The sequence below is a fragment of the Euprymna scolopes genome, chromosome 9, assembly GCF_053919585.1.
Source record: "Euprymna scolopes isolate OS-2025 chromosome 9, ASM5391958v1, whole genome shotgun sequence".
Lineage (NCBI taxonomy): Eukaryota > Metazoa > Mollusca > Cephalopoda > Sepiida > Sepiolidae > Euprymna > Euprymna scolopes.
In genome coordinates, this window is record NC_136490.1 from 91,043,998 (window position 1) to 91,071,604 (window position 27,607).

The 27,607-nt window shown below is 33.4% G+C and overlaps 1 protein-coding gene and 1 long non-coding RNA gene across 5 annotated transcripts in view; one reads left to right on the top strand and one right to left on the bottom strand.

Moving 5' to 3' along the window:
• The window catches only part of LOC145284772 (uncharacterized), a 649,584-nt gene that overhangs the window by 225,374 nt on the left and 396,603 nt on the right, over positions 1–27,607 (bottom strand). The gene's annotated exons all lie outside the window — the stretch shown is intronic.
• Positions 882–27,279, top strand: LOC145284771 (uncharacterized). The gene is made up of 3 exons (XR_013868876.1): positions 882–2,997; positions 13,385–13,584; positions 25,065–27,279. It is a non-coding gene; the product is annotated as an uncharacterized LOC145284771 (long non-coding RNA).

Consider the following 27,607-nt stretch of genomic DNA (forward strand, 5'->3'; position numbering starts at 1 on the left):
AATAAATTCTATATTAACAGTCAAAGTCGGTTTCCATGTCATTTTCGTGCATTTTTTTTCAGAGGTAATGAGATTTTGCCCAATGTTTATGTTGGTTTGATCTAATAATAATTTGTTCCTTTATGATTAATTTTCATTTACCACACGATGACATGATACATTTGTAGGGATTTTTTATTTGTTCAAAGTCTACATTTTTTAGTTAAACACTGTTGAAATTGGTTTCTGAACACGACAACAAATTTTCTAATTTTCAACAAACTTTAAATGCTTATAATTAGACGGTTTGTTGTGTTTCTAAAATAAAGTTGATATCATTGTTTGTGTTTTTCAAAGGTCCACGTGAGTACTATGACTGGAATGTTGTTGTTGTGACCAGCTGCTTTGTTAGCATCAAAGTTTTTTTTGTGTTTATTTTAAAAATAAATAATTAATAATGGACATAAAAGTTTGGTTTGGCATACCTAATAATGTAACAAATATTGACCCAACATGCCATGAGTGGTTTAATGTTCTACTAAAAGTTTGTGCATGTTAGTTTAAAAACAACAGTCATAAGTGCTGATTGCTACTGATCAAACGCTCTCTATATAATACTAAAACTCTGTGAACCTTGTTTGTACATGAATATTTTAAGTGATAAGAGGAAGTATGAATGACATAAATAAAAGGAAAACGATAAGTAATTAAAGGAGGCAAATGATGAAACTAATTAAACCGGAAAGATGGGCAAGAGAGGGTGAGCGTTTATTATGATATCACAAAGTATTATGAAATTGAGAAAAACACATTTGAAAAGTATCAACGTTATGTGGAAGAAGCTGAAGCAAAACAAAATGGCCACCAAATTTGAACTGATGTTGTGTTTATCTAACAAAAAAACTAACTTAAACTAAAAAATGTTTCCTAATTTATTAATAACATAAATTAATATTTACTGAAAAAACAAACCCATAAAACTACTTTTAATGCCTAAACAGATTTTTTCTTGCATTCTTTAAAACTGATCTACAGTTCCTTAAAGCATTAGTGCTGCGGAGGCTGATTAAACATTTACTTTTTGCCTTGTTTTTATTTATTAGGTTGGTGCAAAAAATAATGTCGTTTTTACAGATACATATATACGTAAAAAACGACATTATTTTTGCACCAACATAATACATGATGTACAATTAATCAACGTTGGCCAACAGGTCGTCTAGTATGTATTTATATTTTTGCAATAATCAAATATTGCTTCTCAGTAAAAAAAAAAAAAAAAAAGACTACTTTTCCAAATTGCAATGAATAAATAAATATACTGGAAATATGTCATGAAAGCTGATTACATCAAAATGTTTTTGATATAACAAGTTGTGTTTTTTTGTTCCAAAGAAAGTGACACGATCAGATGTATATACACAAAGAAGCAATAGTTTTCAATTAAAACAATAATGCATATATAAATACATTCCATAATGTTGTTGCCAGGAAGGAAAAGGGTGGGGAGGAGAAAAGGAAAGAAAGTGGTTCCTGATGAATGTTATGGAGGGAATGTCAAACAATCTTTATTTAGTCAAGTATTTTGTATTAAAAATCTGAAATCCATTTGCAAAGTTTGTAATTGAAAGTAAAATGAATAAAACATTCTAATCCACAAATTTTGTATTCAATGACAAAAAAGGGAAAATGAATGATGAATCAATGTTGTTATAAGAATTTTTTTTAATTCAATAGTTTTAATTGAAGAATAAGGAGAAAGGAAAAGAGAGGAGAGAAGTGGGAAGAGGAGAAGAAAAAAGAGAAAAAGGGGCAAAAAAGAAAGATGCACTAGGAAAACTAGGAAAGTAATGAAAAAATAAGAAAAGGGGTAAAAAAGAAAGAAAAGAAAGATGAACGAGGAAGAAAGAAAAAAGAAAAAGAAGAGAGGAAGAGAAAAGAGGAGGAAGAAAAAAGAATAGGAGAAAAAGAACAAGAGGAAGAAGAGGAGAAAAATAGGAAAATGAAAAAGAAAAGAGCGGGGAAAGAAAAGTAGGAAAAAGACAATGCATGAAAAGTTAGAATTTTTTTCTAGTCATGCTGAAACACAATACCTATTGTAAAAAATTGTATCATTCAAACAAGGTAGTGTTTGCATATATGGCTAAGTGTTAGTTTTACAAAGTAGTTGATAAAATTCTTGTATATCATATTAAATATGTTATGAAAAGTTCTATGACGTTAAATTCTCTTATATTTTTAAGTTGAACTGTTTGTTTGATGTGAGATTAATGTTGTCAAAAATTTATGATAAAACGTCATAGAACTTTTCATAACATATTTAATATGATGTACAAGAATTTTATGAACTACTTTAAAGGTAATTTTTATTTATCTTAATGAGTTTTCTTATTCTATCACATACATAGGTGCTGTCTGCTTTGAAACTTCGAGGCATATGATTAGTTATCTGTTTGCACTGTTGCAAAACTTAAGAGGCCACGAGGTAACATTGTTTACATTTGTGAGCAAAATGTATTTGTATATAAAACAGCCTAACTACGCCAAGTCCATGAAAACATTGATAAATACTTAAGCCTTAGAGACAAAAGATTTTACAGTGCTCTCATTGCGAGTAAATCATGTTAAAAATCAGTGGTTTTTCCAACTGGTGACTAAAAAAAAAGGAGGGTGGGCTAATCTTTTGGCAAGTTTTTTTTTTTTTTTAACCGACACTCTTCCATTAGTAAATAAATGAAAAATGTCTTGTGAACCTTTATATTAAAAAAAAAAAAAAAAAAAAAAAAAAAGCAAAGTTTTCTATTTTCTGAACGAAGGCGGTTTCAGGAAATATTTCTAAAACTAAAGTGAAACTGGTCACGTGGTATCAGTTCGCAAAATTTTGACAGTCGGTCGGCATTTTTGAAGTATCCAAAAACAAAAACGTTAGAACTACACACTATGCTGACTGACAGTTCTGCTTGAGGTCTTTCATAAACTACAAAAGAAAACAATCATTTAATCTGTTAAATAAATACGGTAAGTGAATTTAATTTTTTTCTTCTTTTAGAAATTTACATTTCATTAAAATATTCTGTGAATGAAGCAATTAAACATTTCTTTTGGAACTTCTTTGCACAAAAAAAAAAAAAAAAAAAAAATGTGAAAAATTTATTAAAAAAGGAAAAATTTTAACTTAAAAAAAAAAAAAATCCTTTGAACCCTAACTTTGCAAACTAACTTGTCATTCAGAGCCCTTCAACTAAAGGACTGTAGGGGCTTGATCAACATTCACCGATGCCCGGTATCACAGTCGTGATGTGAATATAGGTAAATGTTTCCCAACCCCTAACAAAAAATAAAAATAAAAAGGTTGTCAGAAACAGCATTAAGGGGAGGCGATTTCGAAAATTCAATAAATGACTTATTTAATAATAGAAATAAACAATTACCAAAAATCTACTTTTTTCTATAGAAATAAATAGGTAAATTAAGACATTAAATAAGAATAAACATTAAAGGGCGATAAGTATATAATTATAAAAATAAATATAGAAATGAACCAATTTATTTAGATTTAAAAAATGTCATTATTATTGTTAAAAATATTTTTTAAAAAGTTAAATAAATAAATAGGAATAATTTGAGACGATTGAATATAAAAGACTAAAAATGTAATCAAAGATTTAGTTATTTTTAAATTTCATTTAGAAATAAGAATATTCTAGAAAGTGGAATAAAAATCAGTTAGCGATTAAAGCTGCAAAAAAAAAAAAAAAAAGTTTAATTTTAAAGAGTTATCGAAGATAAAGAGAAAATAAAACAAACAAAAAATGAATATCAAAACATGTTATTCCCCTTGAAATTTGATGTTATTGTATTTTTGTTGAATTAATCATGATTTACTTTTTCTTTATATATTTTTTAATTTAAAATAACTCCTGAAATTGATTGTTATTAATTTCATGGTGCATGATTAATTCATGGTTAAAATATTTGTTTTGACTTTTATCTTCAATGAAAGAAATTTAATAATAAAAAAAATCAAATCGTTTTCGAAATTTCCTTAATTGTATTTTCACTGTACCAAATTTTTTCGCTACATAAAAACTTTCGATTATATAATAGTATATTTCAAAACAACAATTCCACAGTAATCGGAATTGTACTTGGTATCAGAATCGTTAATCAACATTTTCCTGGAATCGGAATCAGAAAAAATTTAGGGATCATCCCAACAATACTAATTGGTCAATTATATCATAATACTCAATCTCAATTGTTTTCCAAAACCGGACTTTAACCAATCAGGAAGCTTTGTTCTGAGAGCCGAGCACCTGCTAGTATTGGCTACATAATCAAGAACCCAAGTACAGCCAGCAGTTAGAGACAACTTTCCAAATGAAGGCTTCCTTGCCAGTCACAAGAATACTACACAGACTCCTTGCAGACAAACTACATTTAGTCAGATCGACACAAGAAACAGTCATCGACTACTAAATATAGCAACAGCTTATACACACAGTCTCATAAACTCATCTGCACACATATGACACTCTGAACTTTTAACCGTTTACTTTTGGTTGTTCTATCAAGCCATAAACAAAATTTATATATTTATGCATGGGTAGATGCTGTAATTCTTTTGACATTGTCTTTTCCATTACAATAAGTATCACAATCTAATATTATTAAAATTCTACATCTAATTACAATTAACATTTCTCACAAGAAGGTTTTTTAAAATGTATTTGTTGAGAATCAAGCAAAGTTTGCAAAAAAGAAATTCTAGAAAAGCAAAATAACAAAGAAAAGAAGGAGGAACGGGTCGAAGAAAAAAAAAGAGTGATTAACTTGTATTATTTATTCATTCTTTCATTAAAGCTTAAACTGCCAAAGAGGGTCACATTAATGAGACGAATAAAATAAAAAGTAAAATTCAATTAAGACCTGCTTGAGATAACATGTGATGGATATCAGATAAGGCAGACATCAATGATGAACCAAAAGACAAAGCTTTTTTGTTTGCTTTTTTTAGATGGAAAGAAAAATCCGAAGGCTTTTGAATTATGAGCCTCAATAAATTAAACGTCATTATTAAAGATCAAATAGAAACAACGTTGAAAACATCAACACCAGGATGGAATCAATAAGATCTATTGTCTCCCTTTAAATTGCCTATTCATTCTTGATCTTTTTCTTTTGGGTCGTTAACCCAGTACATACTATTTTTTTTTTTACTTTAACAAATACGGTTAATAGTATTTTTTTAACTTTAGTAAATACAGTCAATACTATTTCTAATTTTGGTACTGTCCCTTTACTTTATTAAATACAATTGATACTTTTTTGGCTTTAGCAAATAGTCAACACTTTCTTAGCAAATACAGCTAATACTTTTTTTTTTATTTAGCAAATACAATCAATACTTTCTTCCTTTTCTCGAGAAAATACAATAAATATTTAAAAATACTGGAGGTCGATCTTCTGAATCTCAGTACAGACCAACTTGTTTTCTGTATCTCATGAGCAAGTTGCTTGAATCAGTGTTAAATAGATAAATTGTCAATCACCTAAGTAAAAACAACCTACTCACTGTCAAGTAATATGGTTATAATGCTACAGTAAGTAGGTTGTTTCCATCCTGTGAGATGTACATCTGATGTACTGACTGTAATTTCGCACAGAATCAGTGAATCTATCAATGGAAGAATCTCTTCCACAGTAATAGCTCTCGACATATCAAAGGCATTTGATAAGATTTGGTATAAACATCTACTTCACAAGCTATGGAATATTTACAAATATCGTCTCAACCATCAAATCATTTCTCTCTGATTATACAAGTTATACAGGTTATACAAGTAGTCATCAATGGGCAGAAATCTGAAGCTCAAAGTATAAATGCTGGCATGCCTCAAGGATACTATCCATGGCCCAATTCTACTCTTTATTTTCATCAATGATTTCTCAATTTACATCCAGTAATGACCAAGATCTCTCCTAGTCTCTCTCCCTCGAATTTGAGCACATGTTGCAATGGGTCAAAAGGTGGCTGGTTAACTTGAACATATCCAAAATCAAGCTTTTATCTTTCCACCACCAATGGTCTGATCCCACACTTAGCCCCAATTGATACGAATGACTCGCGTCTGGAGGAAGCTTTCTGCTTCAACAAACTTCCGAGTTTGACCTTCACTTCTGACTTGAAATGGAAGACTTACAAATCTATTGCCAAAGTCACTGGTAAAATGACTGCGCCGTTTTATCGCCCCAGAAGGTATCTCACTCCTGACACAATCCTCTATGTGCACAAGAGCCAAATATATCCTAAAATGGAAAACTGTTCCCACACCTAAAAAGGGGCTGCTTGAAGCACTCTATACTGCCTTGACAGAGATCAAAACTGGCTTTGAAACAGTAGGAGACATCCTTTTCTCCTCCCTGCAACTTCTTTCATTTTTTGCTCTACCATTATCTTCATGGTAAGTGCTTCTCTATGCGTTAATCTATGGCTCCTTCTGCCAAACTTTCACAAGAAGTACATGACTATCTCCAATCACTATTAACAATTTCCCCCACTCTCTATCCTATCCTAAATCTAAATTCCATGAACAAAGCTTTTTTTCCTAGAATTGTCTATTTGTGGAACTGTTCTGCTGGCCTGCTTTCCATCTGACTATAACATGTTTATCTTAAATCCAATGTGAACAAGTTCTTGTTGAGTCGCCCCTTTAAATGATCAAATTCCATCTAATTTCAACCACTAACGATCACTACATTGCTGTCTCAGTGACCACTGTACACTTGTTAATCCTCATCCTTGAGTGGCTTTGGGGTGTTGATAAAACGTCACTCCCCTGTAAAAAAAAAGTTCTGAATCAACGAACTTTGTAGGAGTCCGTGGTCAATAATTTTTTTTTATTTTAGGAGTCCAAAGTTGGATAATTTTCATCCCCATCTACATGCTCAGGCAACCGTTTGTTTCAATGTTTGTCTAAATGAATATTTGCTGCCTATATACACAATATTGTTCTTTATATAGACATTTTTGCATAATTTAAAATCTTTATATAGACATTTTTGCATAATTTAAAATCTTTATATAGACATTTTTGCATAATTTAAGGTCTCCACCAACAAAAAGAGAACTAGAATGAGAGTAAAATCTTGACAAAAACCTTTTTTCTGTTAGCCATTATTTATTAGTGGTTCTTAAATCTAATTTGGCAAGCGTCACACATAAATATTGACGCCATTTTGAAATTTTCAAATTTCTCAAGGGAGCAGGTGTAGCCGACCACTTTTCCAGCTTTCAAATGAGGTCAGTTTTAAGTCATTAGGTGAAGGTTGCTTGAACTTGTAACCTTTAGTCTTGAGCTTTGGCCTAAACTGTCTGACCACATAAACTAATCTGCCAGTTTCAATAAAGTCAATTCCAGCAGTTAATACACAAGTGATATACCATTCCTTTGGTGCTAAAAGAAAGAATCTTAAATGAGACAGTAGAGATCGTTTTTGTTGCATGTACCCAGCACCATTTTTTTTCTTCTTTCTTTGTTAGCAATAACTGCAAAAAAAAAAAAAAAAAAATGTTTCCTATGATTCTATGATTGCTGACAGGCAGAAACATTTTTGAGCAGCATTTTTCGCTGGAATACTGTTGACCTTTCATTGCAAATAAATCACAATGTGAGTAAGAACAAAGAAAACGTATTCATAGCTGATATGGAAGCTTATTCCTCCAGGTGTATAATGAAGTCTGAGTGGAATCTAACGTTTCAGTATCTATAATAATGTTTCAAAATTTTTGCCATGGTGACTGACAATTTGGATTATTTGAATCACTCAAATATCCACATGTTGGTTGTTATTTTTACAACATTTAGAATGATGACCTTTTTCTGTTACATCTTTTAGAACTTAGTAATCTTTATGTAAAACTAAAGTACCTATACAGAATTTCCAAATTCCGTACAGCTTCCAAAGTTTAAGTATTGGGCTTCCAGGTTCAACAAAATGTAGTTTATGAAGAGTTTGATAAGGTAGTGTAAGGTAATTATAATAGTGCCAACCGAGGTGTGTTGAGCCGACTTCTCCGGAAGGAAGTCTTATAATTGAATATGTTACACCCTCTTTTTCCTACATAGACCATCCCCTTGCTTTTTTTTTTTTTTTTTTTTTTTAAATCGCTACAGACAAGGCATGAAGCCATTGACTTAAAAAAACACTTCAATGTCAAAAACTAACCAATGTTGTTATATGGATAAATTCTACCTCAGAAAACAGCAATTCTTTTTCCTTTGTCAGAAACATCGCTCATCAAAGTTGAGAACCAAAGGACAAAATAAGAGAAGTAAGCATTACACGGTTGCTGAAAGCAAACCTCAGGACCACTTTCTAATCTTCATACTTGTTATATATAAAGTAAACATCACTTTGACAACTTTTGTCTGTTCATTATTTTGTACGCTCTATTGCAATAAACTTTTCTTTCTTATTCTTCTTATGTATTGGTTGCTCTTTACACTTGCTTAGCAACCCTATCTATTGTAAAAAAAAATCAACAGGTGCATAACAAGATGTTTAATCTGAGTAGTGAGCCTTATTTTTAATTTAATCCTCAGACATTTGAGATTGTATAATGAACAACAAAAAAACATCATTGCATGAACCTGAAACATCGAATCAGCAATCACTTGTGTTACTACTCAGTACTATTAATAAAAAAAAAGAAATAAAACAAAGTGAATATAAAAGTTTCTGTTTGAATATATATTTGAATGGTGAAAACCAAACAGATGGTGAAACAGGTAAGAATATCTCTCTAAAAATAATAATGACAACAAAATTAATTAATATAGATGACGGAGAGAGTTAAAAAGAAATGAATGGGGAGTCGAACTTCAAGATCGCTAATTGCATGTCTTGCACCTCAGCTGGTTCATCTTGACCCAACCCTTCACTTGCCATTGCCCATGTCTCTAATGTCAAGAGGGGCTAAAGATACGTCTTAATTCCTATTAGTGTCAACATAACTTATTACAGGCAAACAGAATGCAAGGTAATTAGACACGGAAAAACAGAAAACTTTTTCATATAGACAACAACGCACCTAAGGGAAAATACAGCAACGCCCATTAAACTAAGGTTGCTCGTATTTGGAATACATTTGTGGAAGCCTACCATTAATTAGATGTTATCTCCCATTGCTCATTCTTGTTGCACCCAAAGAAACAATTAATACCGTTGAAGTGAGACAGTGATGGTAAATTAATAATTTATATATCTATTTACAGGTGATAGGAATAAAAGGTAGAATTGCGGATAGAATTCACACACACACTTGCATTCAAGTCTAATGATCAAGATCTTTATCTAATTTTCACAAATACGAGTAAAATTATTAATTATATCAACAGGAGCCTTTTTCTACTTTATCTTTATTTGTATGGTAGGTGATAGACCCTCTGGTTTGCCCCTATAAAATATTCACAGCAAGAACTTTTCACTGCAAAATGTTTTTTCTTCTAAAACCCAACAATTTTTATAAACAGAGTTTCTTTCAAAGAACTTCTCATTTGTCTAGCACATTACCATGGGACTGCTTCTCTGTAGACTAGAACGATAAACAAATACTTGTAGAACCGTCTTTCTTAAGTAATGAAATTTTGTTCATTCCATTCATCATGTCCAATTGTTTCCTTGTAATCTTCATAACCCAACTGACAGTCTCATTACTCATTATTAGGGCTATGACAACAGCATATTCTTTTCCTCGTTTTGATTCTCAGGTATATATCCATTGATATCTTATGGTTTTATGTAGAGCATTTTGGTTCTTGGTTGATTAATTGTATCTAACTGTGTCGGATATATACTCGAGAGTCAAAACAATGAAAAGAATATTCTGTTGTCATAGCCCTACTCATTATTCTCAAGTGGCCTTTGTAGGTGCTAACTCGTTAGCATAAAAAGGTGAAAAGTAATAACTTTTACTCAATTCAAATAGAAAAAATAAAAACAAAACTGGACTAAATACACATACAGTACTTTGTGTTTCCCTATGTAAAAGTAAAATAAATAATTTTTTGTGCTCTAAATTTTTACTTTAAAAACCTTCAATATCAAGAAATCATATTAATAAGTAATAATTGATAATTCTTTGTTTGAAACACTGATGAGTCACCATTTATCAAGACCAAATGTTACTTCAAGGACAAAAATTTCGGTTGGATAATGAACAACACTATAAGAGGATTGAAAACAATGAATGAAATGAATAAAATTTGTTAACTTAAGACAGTATTTGCTGACATTAGATTTGAAAATGACCATGTCTGCAGGGAAGCAATCCCATAACAATGCGTTCCACAGAAGAGAAGTTTTTTGGAAAGAATCTGTGTTCATAGAAATTCCATTTGGTTTTTCATACGGAGGAAGAAACAAAGATTCTTTGTAATGGTAGCAGAAGAATTCTTGCTGTGAATGTTTTATCTTGATGAATCAGAGATTGGAGCTCAGGCAAGCACCTTCCATGGAACTAACGATAAAGTAGAGAAAAACCAGTAACATAAGACAGGGGTTGTAAAAAAAAAAAGAAGAGATCATTCTCCAATTAATTGTGAATCTGATTTTCAAAAGTGCTCTAAGTAAGAGCTTCCAAAATGTAGCAGCAATATCATTTCATAGACCGTTCCTGGATTAAAAAAACAACTAACTTTTTTAAATGTTCATTTTTCTTTTTTTTAAACATTACAATTTAAAAAAAGAAAAAGAAAGAAAACATTCTCCAGTTCAATTGGTGTGCAAAGGATGACTTGAGAAACTCAATTCAGAGAGGTAGTTCATCTAGGACTCTTATATAAACTGAAAACCATATAAAAATGATGAACCTAAAGTCAGCAAAGCGCTAGTTACATCCACTGGTTTCTCAAGGTGTTGGGATGATTAATCAGAATTGGAAAAATCAGAACACTTTGGAGTATCGGAATGGGAAAAATTTTTTAGATTTTGATACCAAAAAATGATTCTTTTAATATTTTTAATTATTTTTCTTTAAAACTACATTATAAAAATGTCGAACACTTTATTGATTTAAAACTATCAGTTTCACTAAAATCAATAGATCACCACACACGTTTTTCTGTCTGGGAAGATATATGCATATATCACATGCGTTTTAATGGTAATCGGAAAATTAACAACCCCATAATAAAATATTTAGAAATTTTAAAAGAATTGGAATTGGTAATTGTATTGGAATTGGAAATGTAGAATAGAATTGGTAATTGTATTGAAATTTGGTAAAATTTTGGAATCGTCGCATCACTAATTTCTGATAAGAAAGTGAAAAGATATAAAAAAAGAAAACTATATGAATGAATATCGAAATATAAGCAAAAACTAATCTTTTTTTTCAATTAGATACCGATTACTGATGATTTTTTTTTTTTTTTCAACTCATCTCAGTCTACAATAAATCTTGGCATATTCACAAAATATGAGAGGGTAGCGACTCCACCCAAGTGTGGCTTTTCATGTTTTTGAGCAACAGAAGTATTTTATAGTAATACCAACAAATGGTTGTATTAGTTGCCGTTGTCATCATCATTGTTGAGAGTGTTGTGGTGATTGTGATGCGTCAAGAGTTGAACCAACAAAAGAAGGAGAAGATTGTGCACTGATACAATGTGTAACGTACTATTAAAACATCTCCATCAATTGTTATTCAAAGTGACAAGAAAATTAATGTCAAAATGCAGCAGGCTGAATTGCCACTTGTGCAAGGAATAGCATATGTGTGAATGGACAATGTCTAATTGCGGATGACAAGACAAACACACAGACACATACTGACAAGACATACATGCACATTCACAGTGCATATACTATACACATACAAATTCGATACTGAATATATTAGTACTGGTATAGGAATTACACATATAATGTAACATCATATGATGCACACATCTAATTTTACATAGTTAATACATAGGCATCGTTATGAAAGCAGGAAATAAGAATCAACTTAAAAGGTAAGATTTTTTTTACTTTGTTGATACTTGTAGTTACACGTGCTGTAGTAATCCACTGATTTTATATGGAACAATGTTGACTATTCCAGTCATAACAAAAGGATGAGGACGAGATTGATAGCAATTACTTTTGATACTACAGACATGAAAATGAGCGTTTATTGACAATAAAACAAAAAAACTATAAAATTAGAACATGTATAACAAGCAAGCAAGATCCACAACGTTTTAGTAGGATTAATTTATAATTAGATGGATAAATACATCAGCAGCTAGGAGTTACGGCTACTGCCACTGCTTTCAAACAAATATTGATGGAACTTATCATTTCTGAATGTTGCTGTTGACACTGGATTTAAATACAGACATGTTACAGTTTGTAGAGAAGTAGCCCTGTTGTAACGTGTTTCATATATAAGAAATTGTTGAAAAAAAAAAAACCCTTTGAAATTTTACCTGAAGCTAGGAACACAGAAAAAAGACGATTCGTTTTGGCTGTGCTAAAAAAAAAAAAATCTAGCTGTGAATATTTTACGAGAAGGAACCAAAGATTAGAGCAATGTCGAGCATCTTCGATAGCAATAACAACACAGTAGAGAAAGATTAACACATTTTTGTTATGAGAAAGAGGTTGTAAAGAATAGAAGAGATCATCTCTCAAGAAATTTCAAAATCAATATCCTACTCTCTTAAAAGGGCTCCAAACAACACCTCTGCAGATTTGCCAGGAGTAATTCCTTTTCATGCATAGTGTCATTTCAACAGTGAACAGGTCTTACTTACAGTACACAATTTGCACTTCCGGTGTAAACAGATAAAGTTTTAATAATAAATAACAGATTTTAAACAAAAAGGAAACCGTGACTGAAATCAAAACCTTTAGATCATCAGTCGGACAATCTCTATAATCTCTGCAATTACTTGAAGTCAATTTTTTCCGTCTCTGAAAACACATAAGAGAAGAGACACTGGTGCCACATATAAATCCAAAATGGCCACACTACCTTCCAATACCTAATACATATTTTGTGGTTATTATCAATTGATTCGATTCAGTTTACTAAATTCCTACAATAATTCTGAGGGAAATTGCTCTTCCAAACAAGCCATACTTAGAGGTAGTAGCAGGATATTTCTTCCCTCATTATTATATCCTCCTCCTACCTCAGTTCACACTATTACCATATATTTCATAAGGTTCAATTATTACACACATCCGTGATTATTTCTTTTTATCGTTTCGTTTTATTAATAGTCAGCTAATACTCATTAACTCGTAAATACTGAACGCTCCCTGTCATTTCTGTTTTTCATTTTCTAGCATTTTGATTGGATGCTCAGATTCGTTTCATGGTTTAATAGACTGCATTTTTTAACAATTTCAGAATGATGAAGCTAAAGTTCAATATGGCTTCCCTGCTTACTCGCTTCAACAAAACATTCGCTTACCACACATAGCACTACGACACATACTTCCAGACTTACCACATACAATACATACAGTTTTATTAGTTTACAACTGGTAACCATTATTCAGACATGACTGTTCAAGGCATTTCATCATAAATCATGAACAACAGCTGCCGTAAGTATAAACACAGACTGAGCTTTATTTTAACTCATTTTTCTATTAAAAATTATATATTTTCGAGATTTTACTTTTTGCCATTAGACAGATTGCCACATATATAATATTGAAAAGCTTTCTCATTTCCTTAGCAACCATTAATAAACTAATACATTTACAAAATGATATCTAACACATGTTAATAGAATAAAAACAACAACAAAAAACTAACATGCTTTCGGCAGTCACCAACAAGCAGCGCACATACAGCCACATTTAATGTATGCTAGTCTGTCGCTATTGCTTCTTCTTCTTGCTCATTGACAGCCAGTGACTTCCGCTAGCTACCACTGCAAGACAATGCCCAACAGTGGAAGCCAGATTTCCTTTTGGCCACGGTGGCCAATGCCCACAGTTTCCCAGTAGACGTCACTAGCAACCGCTGCTACATCTGTGTTAAGACTTTTTTTTTAGTTTTTTATCCATAGTCAAATAATGTGCTGGATGATCATAGGTTATTTTGTTTTCAAGAAGTGGAATCTATTTTGGCTTAGTCTCATATTTCCACCAGACAAAGCCAGTACACATAGTAACTTCTTTCAAATGCTTCGGCTTAACATTTACAGGAAATACGAACTGGAACAAATACATTGAAAACATTGTGAAGGCTGTTGTAAGGAAGGTGGGGTCCTTCTATTGTGCTAGAAGACTACTCACACCCAAGAGTATCCTGTATCTCTACAAGGCCACGATTCGCCTGCATGGAGTATTGTTATCACATCTGGGCTGGTGCATCTACCATTAGTCTCTCCTTCTTGGATAGCATCCAAAAAAAGGGTCTGCAATCAAACAGGTTCCACTTTGTCAACTAGGCTCCAATCCCTGTCCAATCGCTGCAATGTTGCATCTCTGTGCTTGTTTTACAGGTGTTTTAATGGAATGTGCTCTGATGAACTCGTTGCACTTGTGCCCCCTCATCATACATATCCCTGACAAACCTGCTTATCAAGAGAATCACACCCCTTCACTGTTGAGGTCCTTAAATGTCAGAAAGTTTTCTACTCTAATAACTTCTTCGCTAGAATGGCTAGAATTCCCTTCCTGCTACCTGTTTCCCAAACTGCACTGATACAAAGAAGCTCAAATGCAATGTAAACCAACATCTTAATCTTTCTTAGGCATGGCCCCAATTAGTAGCCCCTTATGTCCAAGTGGCAATATGACTTGTTGGGGGTGAGTAAAAAATAATAAAAAAAAATAATAGAAAATTATAAATCTATACTCCTATAAATGTTTTTTTTTTGTGTATTGATATTCATATTAAACTTTTTTTTTCTATGTAGTTATTCATTTGCTTCCCCACTGAGCAAATTAGGCACAAGGCCGTTTTTTACCATGGAGAGTGAAGGGGCGAGGGGCCCAGTTCCCCCAAGAGGGAACTGGATAGTGACAATTGGTATGAAGGGTTACCCCTACATTGACCAAAACTGCTTGCTCAAGAGCAATAGTCTGATATGTGGGGTTGCCCCCACATATTACTTTCATTGCAGTATCTGCCGGAACAGATACTACACTTTGATAACAGAAAAGGTTCACCTTTTTTCTAATTATTTAAAAAGAAAATACAACTTGTTATATATGGGTCATGGAATTGCAAAAGATCTAGCTAATTTGCATATTTTTTTTAAACATTCATTTTAATTAATTCCCTATTAGTTTTTTTTTTTTTTTCGGTTTTCTTATGGGATGATCATCTTTAGTTAACTATTACGTGTAATTATATTCATGCAGATATTCTACATGATTTATACTTGTGTAATATTTGCGTAAAAAGGTTATAGTAAACACAAACATCTTTCTATATATATTTATGTATGCACATCTGTATTTGTTTAAAAAATTTTGCCTACCAAACTCCTGTTAATTTTTGGTCTACAGACATGAAAATTAACGCGGAACTTTATATTTGGATTTTAGCTGGGGAAAATCGGTGCAAAAGTGTGAAAATTAAAAAAAAAAAAAAAAATGAAATTTGCCAGATGAAGGTTGAATGACAGCATTACAAATATGCATGTGTAACGTAATAGCTATTGGTCTATGTTTTAATTTTTAGCCTTACAGCAAACATGTCTTCATAGGTCAGGCATTAACGTCAAAGGAAAAAGTAAATCGTAAGCTAAACATTTTGGTTTTGATTCTCGATGGTGGCGCACGAGTCATTTTTAAAAAATACTTTTTGATCATTACTATATATTGGGTTTAATATATCATGATAAATACGAAATCTGCATTAATAAAATATCATATTTAAGCATATTTTATGACTGAGCAATGCCAGGCAGCCTGCTAGTATTTAATAACATTTAATAATCATAGTGTTTGGTGCTGAATCATTATTTAAGTTGGAGTCTATTTTATTAACCTTCTAAGGTGATTAAATTATTTTTTGAAAGAAATTAAATTGAATTACACTTTTTGTTGGAGCAACATTCTGCAAACATACAGAAAGCTCGCAAACTAAAATAAAATATTTGTTTTGTAGGAAGAAAGTTATTAGTTACATTCGAGAAGCAAACTGACTTTAATTTATATCTATCGTTATAAAGTCTAAATGTTTGTATATTTGAAGGTGCAGGATTCGTTTGTAAACTATTTAACCGATCATTATAAATTCTAGAAGACATTTGTTAGGCGTAAAAGGTTAAAAAGTCGACTATATTTAGTTCAACTAACGGGTAAAGAAGGGAGTGAAGGCCTTATGTGAAAATGTAGATACCTCTGATTCTTGTGAAATTTATAAAATATGTATTCTACATGAATTAATAATATTCCCCAAATTTCAGTTTATTTAGACTATTTTAAAAGATTTTTTAGGGGGGGGAGGCATAATATGAGCATAACCTCCAGATTTGCATTAAATTTAATCCATAGTCATTAGACACCCAGCAAAATTCCCTGAATCTCGATTTTTTCTTAAGACCTTTTTTTTAAACTTGATATATTTTTCAGAATCAAAAGCATTTAATGGATTTTGATCAAAATTAGAACAAGAATTCTAGGCATAAGGTCATCATTATGGCTTGATTTTAATTTTTGTAAACCTGGTTTGGTTTGGAGAATTAATTTTACCTGTCCTTAGACAGGTGTTCTAGTATGTATAAAAAAAGTCTACTTTTGTTCAACTTAATGTATAGTAAAACCATGAACTTTCGCTGAAGATAAACAGCTAAAACACATGACAACAAAAGTAACCAACTTGTTCACAATGGTTGATCAGTACAGACTTTGTGACTATTTGCTGACAGAGATTTTGATCCTTATAGGAATCCCACACTTATTGTAGCCTTGTGCCAGTTCTTGATAATCTGCATAAACAAATAGGAGGATCTTATCTATTTCAAGAGATTTTTACCCAGTCATCCAAAACTGCATCTCTTATCTACGCTTCTGTCAACTCAATCTGTCAAAGTAAATGTGTTTTTATCAAAGTTCTTATTATTCAATTAGTCTATCCGTTCTTATGTTCTTATCTGTCAATAAATCTAAGTTCATTCTTATCTTTCCATTGGCATCTATTCTATCTATCCATCTCAGACGCAGTTCCATTGTACAAATAGCGTTCTATATTGGCAATAAACATTAATACCTAACTTTCTCTACTTCCACCGAAATTTCATCAGATAAGATGAAATGAAAACACCATTTTCTAACCAATAAATAACAAATTCCTTTGACCAATAAAGTCTTAGCAATAGACATTAACCCCTTTTTCTTTGATAGAAGACTGTTCTTAATCACACCCTTATGCAAACATTTATTGCAGATATAACCGACAAGTAAGAGTAAAAGGTCTACAATTGTAGAGGTGCTATCACGTGACAATCTCTTTAATCAAGGGAGAACTGTATATGGATATCCACATTGAGAATAGATCACACAAAGTGGGGGCAATCACATTGAGTATATTTAAGGGAAAAAATAAAAACTATAGTGGAGAGGAAACAGAGGATGAAAATAGAATATATAAAGGGTGCATGTAGTGTAACTTATATGAGTTACAAGGGAGAGCATGTAGACAAAGCATTGCAAGGAATGGAGAGCAGGTAATATTTCATTAGTGACAGGACAAGGCAGGCAGCACCGACCACGGGAGGGGAATACGACAGGCAGCACCGACCACGGGAGGGGAATACGACAGGCAGCACCGACCACGGGAGGGGAATACGACAGGCAGCACCGACCACGGGAGGGGAATACGACAGGCAGCACCGACCACGGGAGGGGAATACGACAGGCAGCACCGACCACGGGAGGGGAATACGACAGGCAGCACCGACCACGGGAGGGGAATACGACAGGCAGCACCGACCACGGGAGGGGAATACGACAGGCAGCACCGACCACGGGAGGGGAATACGACAGGCAGCACCGACCACGGGAGGGGAATACGACAGGCAGCACGGACCACGGGAGGGGAATACGACAGGCAGCACCGACCACGGGAGGGGAATACGACAGGCAGCACGGACCACGGGAGGGGAATACGACAGGCAGCACGGACCACGGGAGGGGAATACGACAGGCAGCACGGACCACGGGAGGGGAATACGACAGGCAGCACGGACCACGGGAGGGGAATACGACAGGCAGCACGGACCACGGGAGGGGAATACGACAGGCAGCACGGACCACGGGAGGGGAATACGACAGGCAGCACGGACCACGGGAGGGGAATACGACAGGCAGCACGGACCATGGGAGGGGAATACGACAGGCAGCACCGACCACGGGAGGGGAATACGACAGGCAGCACCGACCACGGGAGGGGAATACGACAGGCAGCACCGACCACGGGAGGGGAATACGACAGGCAGCACCGACTACGGGAGGGGAAGAGGGCAGGTAGAACGGACCACAGGAGGAGAAGAGGGCAGGTAGAACGGACCACAGGAGGAGAAGAGGGCAGGTAGAACGGACCACAGGAGGAGAAGAGGGCAGGTAGAACGGACCACAGGAGGAGAAGAGGGCAGGTAGAACGGACCACGAGAAGAGAAGAGGGCAGGTAGAACGGACCACGAGAAGGGAAGAGGGCAGGTAGAATGGATCACAGAAGAGGAAGAGGGCAGGACAGATAATTGGACAGCCAGTATGAGCTATGATTTTGCTATATAGTATAATTTAGTACAGTTTTTATGATGTATGGAAGACATAAGTGTACAAGTAGAATGAACCATGAGAAACGGGAGAGAACAAATAGTGAAAGCACTGAGAGAGTGCAGACAGAGGCTGTCATGGGAGAAAGGAGAGGATACTATTTGATCCATGAGAGAAGAGAGGGTAAACTTTTTGGTCCTAAAGGGAGCATAAGATATGACCCAGAAAAGAGGGGAAATGCAGATAGTATGGATCTGAGAAGAGGAAAAGGGCAAGATATGGAATGTCAAAAGGTAATAGGGGAGTAAAACTGTGTAAGGAAATAAATGTAGAGGGGGCATCCCAGAAAATAATGAGAAGATAGATTACATGAAATAATAATTTAACCATTTGTGACTGGCCAGTCAGTTTTCTCACAAGAATATGCACGTTCAAATTATTAGTCATTAGCTTCTTTTTTTTTTAAGAGAAGTAGTCATTTTTTGATTTACTAAAATTATAAAAGAGCATGTATATATTCGCATAATGTCTTCCCCAGCATAAATAAGTACTTCAACTAGTACACTTATATTGAAAAACTTTTATGCACTTTTAGAAGAGGGTAATACTTAATTAAAACAAGGGCAAACAACTCTTCATGTCAATAAATATTTAGAAATTAGTTCTTCATTAGTGATTTGCATATATATCAATTAAGCCAATCAGTTGAGAAGAAATCATCCCCACCCAAAGAGTGTAAGTAATACCTTTATTGAAATCTTTCACTATAATATAAGGAATCCAAAGAAGAAAAACAGTAAAATAACTTTTATTACACTTTAGAATGAAAAAAGAAGAAAAATAATGTTGTCATTTATTGTTTTAAGTTGACAATTTGACAGTGAACACAAGATTTGTAACAGTTTCGTATTTATGATGGCCATACCTTTGCAATCAAAAGATACAATGAAATGGGATGGCGTCCAACAAGTATCTAACTTGCTCTAAATACACTCTCTGCTGATTGCCAATACTGTTGACAGAAGATTGGAAATGGCCCAAACAATCTCCCAGTGGCAGAGAATGGTAATGCACAGACTGATTGACTGAAATCTTTGAGAATCATTTTCTCTACATCAGTGCACACCTAATGCCAATGACTGACTGACCCCACACCCCTCCATAGAGGGTTTGACTTATCACCCACAGAGACGAGCAGCTGATTTAAGCAGAGGAGAAGGGCAGGGGCACACATATATACACACACACAGTGGGCCATCCCAAAGTTCTCCTTCCATGTCAAATTTGAAGAAGATGACTATTGTTTTGGCTAATAGTGTGCTTGCCCTATTAAGAGGAGGGCAAGAACAAATATGGCAATTAGAGTGACTTTCTCACCTTCCTTCCTCATCCCATCCAATTGCCAATGACACAGCTTAATAATGCTCATGTCAGCTGGTCTGGGAGTGACCTGACCATCAGATCTAGTGTTGCCATCAGCTCCTTTTAAATGGCTTAAAGGCATTTGGCTGCACAGCAGTGGGTGACTGACCACTTGATTAGCATCTCCCCATCCTCTATCAATCAACAGCAGAGAATATAGGTCAGCTGACCCTGCTTTAATTCACCTACCTTTGTAACATTGCCAACCAAAATACTTTCGATTCCGTTTCTCTCTATCAATAATGGTCAGACGATAACGTACACTGTGAAGGTGTGTCCTTGTACTATCAAACGGTTTACATAAATATTTCCTTAAACAGATAGTTCAACAGAATACTGAATTACACTCAATCTAATTATCGACCTTAACGATAACTTAACCTATTTTAAAGTTTATGCTGATAGCGTAATGGCTAAGAATTCTGACAGATAACAAAACAGTCAGATTTCAATCCCAGCTTGAAGTATTGTTTATCTAGCTAAGAACTGTGATGAAGATAATCTGTTTGATTGAATATTGCATACATGTGTGTACTGGTAAATATGTATTATTAGTAATTTTTTGGTTTGTTTTTATTTATATTGTTTTTCCAATACAGAGTTCAGTATATCATTTTGATGAAGAAAATGAGAGTATAATCAAACTATTAACAAATGAATAAATGAAAGATTAAACGTATAATTCAAGAACTATTATCCACTTTGCATACACTATATATACATACATTATATATATGCTGGCATATATGTAACTTAAGCAAAAGTATATAAACAAAAAATTACAAGCCTAAAATCTTTAGATTAAAATATTTCTCAGGCATTTAACAAACATGTTTCATTTGATTAAATGTATATCATTGATTCGTACTTGTGTTTAACCAAATTTTGGGTATTTTTTTACGACCTGCCCCAGTATAGTATAAACACCCCCAACCACCCCATGTTAAGAATGACTTTCGGAATACCCCCCCAACCTTCCCGTGTTAAAAACGGCTTTTGAGATGGGGGGGGGGGTTATTCCAAAAGCCGTTCTTAATATGGAGAGGTTGGGGTGTTTATAACACGCTAGGGCACGTCATAAAAATTTACCAAATTTTGTTAATATTGGTTTGCTGTTACAAATATTTCTTAAAGATATTGTAGGGTTTCAAAATTTTCATTTTATACAGATTAAAATTTTCTGATAAAATACTATTTTTTAAACAAATCACAAAGTAAAAGCATAACATTAATGCAGACTATGTTACAGGCATTGGATGAAAAGCCAGCAAGAATATTTTGGGAGCTATCTAATGAAATATTTTAAAGGAATGTAATCTTCATATTTCTTATAGCTTTGTGTGTGTAGCAATGCTCATCAACCATAAAATGCTTTGGATAATTACAGATTTCACGGTAGTTCTACTAAAATAATCAGATTTTAAAAACCAAAACACTTTAACTCCTCAAAATAGCACCGTTTTGTTCGGAAATGAATATCCTTTCTCATGGTTTAATAAAGAATAATCTACATGATATATTTGAAGGCTTTTAGTAAAGTAATAATAAAAACATTAACGCTGTTGAACGGCCATTTTGCATCAAAAATGTTTTTTTCTTTACACCTGGAACGTTTAAAAGTTTGGTACTACTCCCCTATGTACAACTCCATCATGAAATTTGGAAAACAATCAGAGAAAACATCAACATCACTTATCGTCAGAGTACAAAATAAACTGATCCATTCGCTTTTGTTTTTTTTTGTCTTTAAAATAAGACTTCAACAACTAATAAGTAAATGAATATTTTTGTAATTTTTACTTTAAAAAAAAAATGATAATTCTGTGTTGCTTTCCATTTCGTACCAGATATTTTTTATTACCCTCTCCCTGAAAATATCAAACCCTTTTCAGCAAATGATAAATCGTTTCACTAGTTATAAAATAGTCAGCAGCTAGAACAGCAACAGGGGATGTTTGCTTGGAAACTACATTTACAAGTTTGTCTTGAAATTTAAAAAAAAATGTGTTTAAAACTAATTCGGTTTGTAGTTCTATTAATTAAAATATTGGTTCCTTCAAGAAAAATTGTTTTTCAAATATACTTAACTTTCAAAATTTAATTGTGGTAATAAATGACTTTCTAGATGCCAATTAAATAAAAAAAAAAAAACATTTTTTTGAGATGATTATGTGTAAATACTCTAAAAAAAACTTTCTGGATATGAAGAGTGTGGTGTGGGACAAACTTTGTGTAAATCTTCCGCATTTTCAATTTCTCACGAATAATTGTGTGCACAGTTCTCACACTGACATCAAACTGTGCATTTATTGTCTCTATAGACATGACGGTCCTAATCCATGAAATTCTTTATTTGGCTAATCAACTCTGGTATTCTGATTTCCTTACTCCTCCTACACCTCTCATCATTCCTTACAGACTCCCTGCCTTCCTTGAATCTCTTATGCCACTCAAAATCTGATTCTCAAATCATGCAGAAAAGAAAAAGAAGTCCTTTGTATTGATATTTGTTCCTCTCAAGAATGTAATTCATTGCACTCTGAATATTGAAAGAATTCAATATAAGCGAACGCAATAGATCATAAACACATCATAATAACATCTGATTGGCCATTCCTCAAGTTTGACACAAGCCTTAATGTGAGGTCAACTTTTGTCCACTTTAATTGACACTCATGCTGTGATGCTGGAGCCAATGTAAAGTGACAATTAATTATGACATGAACAACAGAAAGACAACAATTGATCGCTGACTTATTTCGACTGAAAGTCAAAGAGAAAGCAGCATCTCTTTTCCTATTCCTTTTGCGCCATAGTTCTGCATTTGATCAAAAAAGCGAAATAATGAAGTTTCTCTGACTTGAGTTAGGTATGTAGAACTGAACAAGTGCTAAATACTCAAAACCAAACAAAATAAACACCGCACAACTTTATCACAAAACAACTGTAAACTATCCGACGCTGCCCGGAATGCAGTGAAGTTGTGTTAGTTTTTAATTCTTATTTATTAGTACATTTTTAAACTTAAGGTAGATAACTCCTATTAAATAAATAGTAAAGTTATTTTGTATCTTCAACAATTTGAGAACCAAATCTCTTCAATTTTAGGCCCGATAAAGAGGACAAGAAGGAAAGTAACACTAACAGTCGAGCAGACTGGATATATTAACTCCCGTTTTGGGGCCTAATGTTGTCTTCATTCCTTTATAGGCAGCGTTATTAGTGTGTGTGTGTGTAAGGGGGGGCGCTCCTGATATCGTGATTCATTCTAAAATTGCTTGAAGACGTATTACCCATTGTTAAAATTAACTGTTGCTTCCAAAACTAGTTCGACTTAATCGAAAACATAAGACATTCAGATTCATGTAGTTTGGTACAATTAGGTGCCAAGGTTATTAGTAACTAAAAAAAAAGAAAAAAGAATAGCTTTCTAATAAACTAGCCGTACCTACCCAGAGTTGTCAGGAATGCAATGAAATTATTTTAGGTTTTAATTTTTATTTGTTTACACATTTTTAAACTTGAGGTAAACAACTCCAATTGTAAACTGAAAATTGTTGCATATTATTAGCCGACTAGGTATTTTTAAAGATGATAATAACGTTATGGAGGAAGGAAAGAAAATGAAAAAGGGAAAAAAAGAAACTATGAAAACAGTGGTGAAACTATGAAAAGTCTTTAAACAGTTCTACAAAAAAGAAAATCCTTTTGTCTAAATTTGATACTTGTAGACAAAAATACTTTTTTTCAGTTTCTATCATTATTTATATAATTTTATATTTTCAACTCATTTCCTATTTCACTGGTCTTCATGTTTACAGATGTTGTGGTCAATTTGTCACATTATTAAAAATTCTCAGAAGATAATGCTATAAGTTTAGCTTAAAACGTTTTAAAAGTTGGGCATAAATAACCTTTAAACACATTAAATCAGGATGCAGTGAAGTTATTTTAATTTTTATTTGCATATACAGAAAAATGAAATAAAATTTTAATTCTAAGGTAGACAACTCCTATCATATTGTTTACATTTACTTTTAATGTGGCCAATTTAAATTACATATTTTCCTACGATTAGCCAGATTTCAATCATGTTACTTATTTTGTTCGTTATATACTTATGTTTTCACCAATTTTCAATTCTGTGGAGTATTTCATTTAATTTTCTTTTCTGGACTGATTTCCAAATTGCACACACGTTAACTTTCTTGTTTTTTTTTTTTTTTGGGGGGGGGGGGGGGTAAATTTGTACATTAGGTCTACTCCACAATTTTCTTTAGAATGGCGGCTTTTAAAGGTTTTGACTATGCTGATTAAGAAAATCTAATGCAAATTTTGCAGAGACAAGTACTTAAAGAAATATAAAGACCTGTATTATGCACTGTAATTCACTGACTGCCAGGTTTGTACACACGCGCTACAAACAGATCTACTTCTCTCTTACCAACACTGCCACCAACCAATTTTTTTTTTTTTTTAGCATTTGTGGGTGAGTATGATATGATTATCGATGTTAAATTTGGGGTTCTCTACTCTTAAAGCCGTTCTTAACATGGGGAGTTTGGGATTACTATTCCAAACGCTGTTCTTCTTAACATGACAATACTCAAAGAAGAGAAGTGAAAAAAGTCGTAATTGTTTTATTTTACACATTAAAAAAAGACGACATAAAAATGGAATTTAATTTAATACTATTAGAGGAAGAGTTGAAAAAAAGAAGAAGACTTGAACAACAAACGGAAATACTGCTATTAGTGATTTCGATCACTTTAAACACTTCATATACAATGAGAATCCCTAACTTCTAGAACTTCTAATTTTACTTTTCATTATTATTCTAATGGACCTTTTTTTGCAATTTTATTAATTTATACTGATTTATGCATTACCTTGTTTTTTTTTTTTTTTTTTTTTTTTTTTAGATTCAAACAGTGCCTGCAGGTTATCGCCCCTAACCAGCACTAATCGCCAGTGAAAGCCAGATTATTTAATTTCAGCTATGGCCGCCAATGTCCACAATTGTTCAGGGACGGCAGTGGCCACCAACAACAACTGCAGTTTACTTTTTTGCCAAGGGAAGGCCAGGCTTCCACCAGGCAACGCCGGTTAACGTGTCCTGCTAGTTATAAATATATTCCAAATGAAAATTTATTCATTGTTAGTTTGTTTTCCATTTGTTTTAATCAAGTGAGCCGAGAGAAACATCAACATTGAAAAGCAGTATCAACTTTCCAGTAATTTGACACAAAACTTTCAATCGGACAATGGTGACGTTTTAGAAAGAAAATATCCTTAAACATTAATTGCCTCTCACTGACCTTTGATATTTATTTACGAGTTAGAAATCACATTTTAGACACTTATACTGTTGTCAATTTCACAGTATGTAAATTTACACAAAATGTTTACTTTCAAATAGAGAATGACATATTTTTGTTGATAAATTGGTAATAGGTTTGGTTCTAGTTTCTTGAATTCAAAATTTGAATGTTCAACTTCATGACATATTTGATTTCGTTGCTTTGTTTTCCGGTTATTTAATGCCATTTTGGTAAAAGTTTTTATGTTTCGAGTTGTTTATATCTCCAAATATTTATTTGTGTTTGGTTTGATTGTTTTATGGCATATCAACCTTTTTTCAGGTTAATGCCAAGTCTGATAATTTTTGGTAAAAGATTTTATTCTTCAAATATATATTCCTGGTGTTTAGTTTGGTTGTTTTATGGAAATCATGACTTTGTAGAACATGATTGAGTTTTGTAAAAGGAAAGAAAAAATATCAACATTCAGTGCATTTAAGCCAGGAAACTGGTAAGACCAGATCATGACAAGCACATGAACTAAAATTAAATGAATAAATTAGGTTGGTAGTTATGTTTTACAACAGCATGTAAAAACTGTTGGATCATTTTATGTTGAAAGCGTAGATATGTTTTTTATATGATCGGTTTGTACATCAACGTGTTGTGTAGGTGTATAGTAAGTAGAACAAATAGTCTGTAAACCCAAAGTTGACTCCTTGACAGATACTAGCACTTCTCTGGAAGAGTTGACCTGGGAGTACTAAAAACTATGCGATGACTTCATGATTTTCAAAGCTCCCAAATTGGGATCCACGATTTGATTCAGTTTTGTGCCATACCTAGAATGGTTGCCGGGAGGTGGGGGGAATAGGTGATACTGTTGAAAACTAAATAATAAAAAGTCTGTCTAAAATTTTGGATAGTCCAGAGACTCGAACATTAGTGGTAAGGTCTCTTTCATATTTAGTTTGTCTTAGAACTAGCAAATAATATAAATAGTTAGGTAACCTTGACAGAACGCGAGGTCAGAGTGCTTTTCTAGTTGGCACTTTCCTGAGTGATAGTACAGGAGACTCAATTTAGGGACAGTTCCTTGAGAGGCTTCTCTCTCAGCATTCACTAAATGTTGGACGATTCTCAAACGCTGTGTTGCACATGGATGTATATCCTTTAAGGTATATATGACATGGAAGACTTGGCCCATCATTTTCATACTCATATTTTAGCTTTAGGTTAGATTATTTTGCCTCCGAATTTATCGGTCACTTAAAAAATTGCCTTGTTTTGAAGTGATTCTACTTTCCTCTCCTTTTTTGTTATTAGGTAACTAAATCATCTTCCATTTCTTTTAACCCCTTGCTTCAAGTGGCTTCATGCCTTGTCTGATGCAACTTCCATAAAAAAAAAAAAATCTTCACAATATTTCATGCATAAATTTTGATTAATAATTATATACGTTCCCCAATTACGTATCTTAACCTCACTATTTTTACAAACAAGAATGTCTTTGAATATCACAGTAAAATATCAAAACCTGGTAGAAGTCCTTGTACAGAAAAAAACAGAACAAAATAAAAATTCTTATCCTACTGCACAAATCATATGTTCACGTCCATCTTCACTTTATTTCTGCTTCACTTACATAGTATCTCATCTTTTAAAAAGGTGTGTCTGTAAATGCAAATTATTAACATTGACAAAAATTCATAACATTGAGCATGCATTTTTCTTCCTAACTTCTTTTCTAACTCAGAACCTGAGCAAGGGTAATTTTTAGATCGTCTAGCGTGGCGTCTGTCCGCAAAGAAAAGTCAGGCAGGGGGTGGTTGGAAGAGTCCAGTGTGGAGTTTGAAGCAAACCGACTGGCAAGCATATTAGCCTTGTTGGTTGCTGAGCAAACAACCTCGTGATTGTTGGTTAGTGGGGGAATTCTTGATTGCCCATTATTTACTACACTGTTGTAGATTTTCCAGAAGTCACGAGTTCCTACTTTTTCTGCTTCGGTGCGTTTTTTAGTGGTTTCAGTAAATCTCTCTTAGCTGTCGCTATTTCTTTCTTAACGTTACTTCTAGCTTCTATATACTTCTGTCTGTTTGAACTGGGCTTATGTCGGTTAAATCTGCGGTATGCATGCTGCCTTTGAACAATGGCAGTTGTGCGAG